This window comes from Aptenodytes forsteri, unplaced genomic scaffold (assembly GCF_000699145.1).
Source record: "Aptenodytes forsteri isolate BGI_AS27 unplaced genomic scaffold, ASM69914v1 Scaffold15, whole genome shotgun sequence".
Lineage (NCBI taxonomy): Eukaryota > Metazoa > Chordata > Aves > Sphenisciformes > Spheniscidae > Aptenodytes > Aptenodytes forsteri.
The window spans coordinates 8,906,611-8,913,015 of record NW_008795129.1 but is presented as its reverse complement, the minus strand read 5'-3'; positions in this window follow the sequence as shown (position 1 = coordinate 8,913,015).

Here is a 6,405-nt window from a genome sequence, read left to right as displayed (position 1 = left end):
TGAGCATTAATTAGACGTGGGAACTGGAGCATAAAATAACATCTACATTTTATCCTTTTTAATCAAGAGGAAATGCTCTAATGTTGGATTTAGATTTAATGCAAAACTAAATATTTGACTCACTATATATTATGTCAGTAGATTAGCTAGTATTTATCACAGTTTTCAAAACTAGGGCTTTAATGCCTCATTTGACATGATTTTGTCAGTCCCTGGCAGAAAGCTGATAAACCGTCCATTTATGCCATTACAGCTGCCTCTTGTAGCACTGTGCTGCTATGGAGAGGGGTCAGTTGTCATTTACTTAAAACCTTTGGTTTTGGTCATTTTATAACAGGTTGATCTTTAAAGTTCATTTGGCTGTATTACAGTAGATAAGTTCCAGACTATAAATCAGGTTTTGATGGTACAAAAATAGCTTAAATTGACCGAGTGGCCAAAAGTTATCTAAATACTGCACTCTTTCTGTCAAGGTAGCTGAAGCTGGAGTTAAAACTACCACTGGACTTCCATTTCTTCCCTTATTTTCAGTTTCTTCTCCGTAGGGATTTTTTTTTCTTTGCTTGGGGATTTTTTTTTTTTGTGAACAGGTAGCAAGAAAAAAGGTTTTCCACACAAAATGGCAAAGCTGAAATGGACCAAATTATATGACCTCTGCTGACCAGATAAGATGATTCCAGAGGATCCTCTAGCTCTAAAATCCTCTCCAGGTGTGTGCTATTACCCAGGCGGGGTTGTGGGAATGGGCGACATGTTACCTTGCACCCCAACTCTTACAGGCAACGTGGATATGCCAGTGCCAAGTATCCCGGGCTCAGAAGATCTGCACTGGGAATGTCATCAGTCCTACTGACCTCTGTTGTATTACTTGCCATTTCCATTGCTAAGAGCTGATATATTCATAGGCCCAACTGTAGATGTGTTTGAGACGATGAAAGCCACCTACATTGTCTGAGATGATGGAAGCCCAGGTACAAAATGGCTCCAACCATTCCTCCAGAACAGGGCAGATTCTCAAGTTATACAAATGCTGCGCTACACTCCTCTTGTAAAGTCCAAATTACATCGTCTTGTTATAAATGTGGCAAAACTATTTACCATTGATTTCTAATTCACCTCCTTCTTTCCCCTTGGTTTTAGAAGTGGATACTGCATCACTGCCCCACCGATGGGGCTGCAGCACTGCTGGGATAGCTGTGACAGCCCGAGGAGTTGGAAAAGAGCCGGGGATTTCTGTTTCTTCTGTGATACCTTTCACTTCATCAGGCTCTGCTGACAGAATGAGAGCTTTACTAGTTTTATCAAAATCGGTAAAATAGTAATAAACAGACAAATGCAATCCCTGCAAGAAGTGCCACTCTGACATGCAGTGCTTGGTCCCTCACCCGCACTGGCAGGTGAATGGCTTCCTGCAGGACTGGCTGAAGCTCTGTTGGATAATTAGTGAGTTAGTTGCACAACAGACTCCGTGTTCAGTGTAGTGACTCCATTAGAAATATGAAATGTGTGTCTATTTAGGAAGTCTGGCACATTTTTACAATTATCTTGATGAAATGAATTGCAGAATTTCAAGTCAAACCTGAACTTCGCCCTGTCTCCGGAAGTGCAAAGACAATCAAGCCACTGACTTCGAAAGAGCACAAGTCATCCTGCCCATTCTCTTTCCTTTTTTTTGGTTGATCCCATTGAAGCCCATATCAGCATCTGCATGAGTAAAACGAGCATTTACCTTTGGTGACTGGCTTTTGGTAGGGAAAGTGTGTGGAAAATCAGCTGCTCAGGAGATTGAAAACAATGCTTTTTATTTTACAGGCTAAATGAATTTTTCCCCCACCAAAACAGAAGGAAAAATAGTTCCAGCACTGACAGCTGATATTCTATGGAGATGTCCAAAACCTGAGCACAATCTGTTTTAAGAACTTCAGTTGCCACTTATCTCGGTTCCTGCCCAGTCCTGTCCTTGCTCACAGTGTTCAGCCATCACCAGCCCGAGGGTACGATAATCCTTCGCTGCGACCAGTGGCAATTTCAGTGACAGGTCTTCAATTTCTCCCTCTGCTTTGGGGAGAGCAGAAGATGGGGAAATAAAACAATTTCCCCGTAAGACCCACTAGAAGGTGGGAGGAGAGTCATACGTATTTGTGCCTACTTGCAGTCCACCCACTCCTTCCTTCCCTTGGCCCACCCTTCCGCCCTCCGCGCTGTCCCCAGGGGCGCAGAGGCTCTGCCCTAGCTGGATGCAGTGGCAGCAGTGGCGGGGGTGGCAGAGAGCCCTTCCTCCCTGCAGGGCATGGGAGGAGGGGAAAAGATGCTTGGGGTAAGCAGTCCTCTAGTGCTCCTCCGGGTAGGAAAAGGAGTCAACTGTGCATCTAAAAGCGATAAAAAGAGCTTCCCTCCTACCTACACCAACTTGCGTGGTATGTGTTTGACAAGTCTAGGTAGCTGCGTTATTCTTGTGCCCCAGGTTTACCAGCTGGAGCTACCAATTCTCTAATATAACTCATTTTGCTGGGTCACTATCAAGGCAAAATTACCCGCATGGTGGGTTGAGGTTAGCACTTGTGCTATCGTAGAGATTAACATTCTCATGGGAACCTGCAGAGATGGCATCAGCCTCTGGGACCACTGGTACAGCACCTTTTGTTTGCTGATCTGAGCTCTTCTGTGCTCAGCAGTGCCAGTCAGCGGAGGCCTCCGAGCTTGTGGGATCAGCATTTTATTCACATGAAAGACCTGACGCCTTTGATTCAGTACTTCTGTCTTTCCAGGATGATGACACCAAAGCAAAGGTCTCCGTGATGTCACTGTCTCAGCAGCTTTCATGTGTGAGGTTGGTACACAGAGAGTTGCCCCTCTGGAATCTGTTTACTCAGTAGAAAGGGAGCAAAGAGGTACAGGCTTGCCCAGGGTCGCACAACAGAGATGTCGCCAACTCCTCATAGTGCAGTTTATTGCACCAGGTTTTAGAGTTCATTTTCAGCTTTGGTTCTTGCTGTTGTGTGATAATCTGAGCTTTCATTAAAGAAAAAGTTCAAAGACCCTGTAACTGTGAAATTGTCAAAGAAAAACTAGAAAACATGCAGCTAAAGGACTAAAAGAATCTGAATGCAAATAAGAACCTATGTGATGTGTAGGACAAATGTGCTTTTCTCAATTTTCTGAGTTTTCTGGAGCGGGGGAACTCATCGTTTTAATGTTGTTAACGGAGATGGTGAAGGTTGTGCTTTGAAGTTCTCTAACTTGCTGAAGATGCTCCTGTTCATGTGCACGGTTCTCAGGGTTGCCCTGGCCACAGCTTTAATGGGACAATGGTGTGGGTGGAGGCACCCAAAAAACCCAAAAACCAAGGGCTGGAAGAACTCTCCTAACTCATCAAATTTAGTCTTCTATTCTCACAGGCATCACGTTCTCCTTATATAGATCACTGGAGGACGTAAAAGGAACTGCACTGAAGTCACACAGTTTCTTTTTCCACCCCTTGTCCCCTTTCATTTCCCACACAACCCCTGCTGCTAGTGGCCTCCTTACTATGTGATGGGTCAGCATGTTGGTTGGCCAGTGTATTATTTATGTAACTGCCATTTAGATGGGGCAAGTGCAGCACCAAAACCCAAACCTCTATGTACTCACCTAATAGAGCAGCACAGAAGTCAAAATACCCTGACTAGGACGAGATCTTCAAAAGTATTTGGCGTTGACCTAACCACAGCCACTGAATCTCAGAATAAAATCCTTCCCTGCCTTGGTGGTGGACAAAGCCATCCTGGCCTGCTCCTGTAGATGTGACTGTCAGCGATGTCTCATCCCTGTTATAACACAGCTCAGTCTTCCAGTCAGAAAATCAAAGGAAGAGACGTTCTTAGATTAAGACTTAGATTAAGGTTATAATCTCTGGCATACTCAGAAAGAGTAAAGAAGCAGCCATTAGGCTGTTTTACAGATTTCAATTTAAAAAACACTCAGATTTGTTCAAACTTTAAAGTCAATTTGTTTAAAGCAGGACAGTTATTTTTACTTTGCTTTTCTAATTAAATATCGAGAGACACTGCTCCCCACATGCCTCAATCTTATAAATGCTTACTGTTTACCCAGGCAGATGGAAGGACTGAGAAACACATATGATTATGTCCTTGTCACCTTAGGCTGAAATGAATGAAATAAAACACATTGGTTTTGTTACATGGTGAGATCTAGTATGGTCCTCTGATATGGCATAAAGTACCTCAAAACACTGTAGATTGAAATCTGCAGGCCTGATTTCTGCTGTATTTAATTTTTTAAATCTCGGATGCTACTAATTCAGACCTAGAATTAGGGTGAGTAACTATGCAAGGTGTGCAGAGTGATGGGAATTACAATCTTTGTACTTGAAATTTGCCATGTCTGATATGCCAAAGACTTCTCTTAACCTTGCTAGCCAGAGCAGAAATAACTGTTCTACTAAAGTGAATAAAATTAGCTGAATTTTAAATACTACGCATATATATACTAAAATTCTGGGAAAGCAATGAGCATGCTTTGTTTCCATTCAATGTCAGACTCAATCCTGTTCAGATGCGTTGGATAACTTTGGTAAACACTGGCTTGGAAGGGCAAAATGCTGTGGTTTTTAACCCATTATGCAACATCAGAACTGCCAATTTTGTATTGATTTAAAATTAGAGAGGCGTAATGGTAACACTTTGCAATAATACGTGCAAGGTCAAAACCACGTACCCTAGAAAATAAAATTGCTAAATATACACTGCAGGTGAAGTATGAGCATCTAATAATCTCTTCATGTTCCAGCATAGAGAAAGGAAAAGCTAACCTTAATAAAGTTACAAACCCCATGATTTCTTAGAAATCATGGTCTGAATTCTGCCTCAGGAAATGACAAGCCTACTACTCACCTACCATGAACGAAAATAAGAAACACCTGTTGTTTCTTTGTTCTTACTTATTTTACTTCCTCTGGCTCAGTTCGCTCCCTTGCCTTCCTTCTGGAGACCTGGGAGGAGCAGCAGTTAGGTCCTTCTTGTCCTTTAGAATTTCTGATGAACGAAGTAAGTCAGTGTATACAGTTGTAAGAGGCTGGTTTTTCCCTCTCGTTCGCTCCCTTGCCTTCCTTCTGGAGACCTGGGAGGAGCAGCAGTTAGGTCCTTCTTGTCCTTTAGAATTTCTGATGAACGAAATAAGTCAGTGTATACAGTTGTAAGAGGCTGTTTCAACTCGCTCTGGTTTTTTTATTCGTTGTTTTGTTCTTGCTCTCTTCCTTGATTAGCCAGCACAGTAGGTAACTGCTGGAGGATACTCGCTTACATGGACTTTTGGTCTGACCCAATATGGCCATTTTTATGTTCTCATAACTCTCAAGTTATTACTGCCTTACAAGAGTATGAAGTCTAATCACTTGGGGAAACTTAACTGTTTTGTATTTTTTTTTTTCTCATCTTGCTGTGACAGATATATTCCTCAGGAGTTTCTCTTCTTTTTGTGCTTGAGTCAAACAAGATCATGTAGATTCTCTATCATTTTGGGGGCAGGAAAATCAAAGCCCTGTGTCTTCAGTCCTGTGACTGAATGTGTTTCAGCTGATGACACATTGGCTCCTTCTCCTGAAAAATCTGTTCAAGGTCATGAAATAAAAAGGGGAAAGTTCTGTCCACTGCTCATCATAGTTTTTTGTAAAATAATTCAACATCAAATTTAGAATGAGTAACACTTCCTGTTATGATACAACTGGCTTAAGAAAAATGGAGCTAGCACGTATCTGTTTGTCCTTTCTGTCTGGAAAAAAACCCACCTAATTTGGCTGCTTTTCTTTTTTCAAAGAGAACATTCACACATCCTAGTGGTATTCTTTATGGTCATTTAAAAGTCACTATAATTGTGTAAAACTATGTATCCTCTAGGCAACAAGAACAAAAGCTTCTATACGTGCTAAATATTGTTTCATTCAGGAAGTTATTCTTATGTGTATGTTTCCACAACTATTATCAGTAGAATTGAAGGGTAGCAGCAATATCCACAAGTTGTCTGATTTCCTTCCCACACTATCAAAGATTGAAACAACAAAGATGAAAATGTTGGGGGAAATGCCTGTAACTATGACATAAATTGCTTTCCAGAAAAGAGTTAAGGAAGTTGCCTTTAATATATTGTTTATGGTATGGAGGAGGCACTCCTGCCTGAAAGAGTTTGGTTGTGTTGGATCTTCTAAGCATTCCCCAAGTCTGGCCTCAGGATGTTCTTCAGTGGGTTATGTTCTGCTCTTGGTCATGGCTGTGGAAGCACAAAGCTCCTCCATTGTGCCTAGGATGTTTATTCTGAATTTGTGCTAATGCATCTGAAATCAAGCTGTAGCAAGTATCTGTAAAAATTCCAGTTCAACCAACCCCGGAAAGTTCAGAGGATAAAAATCAC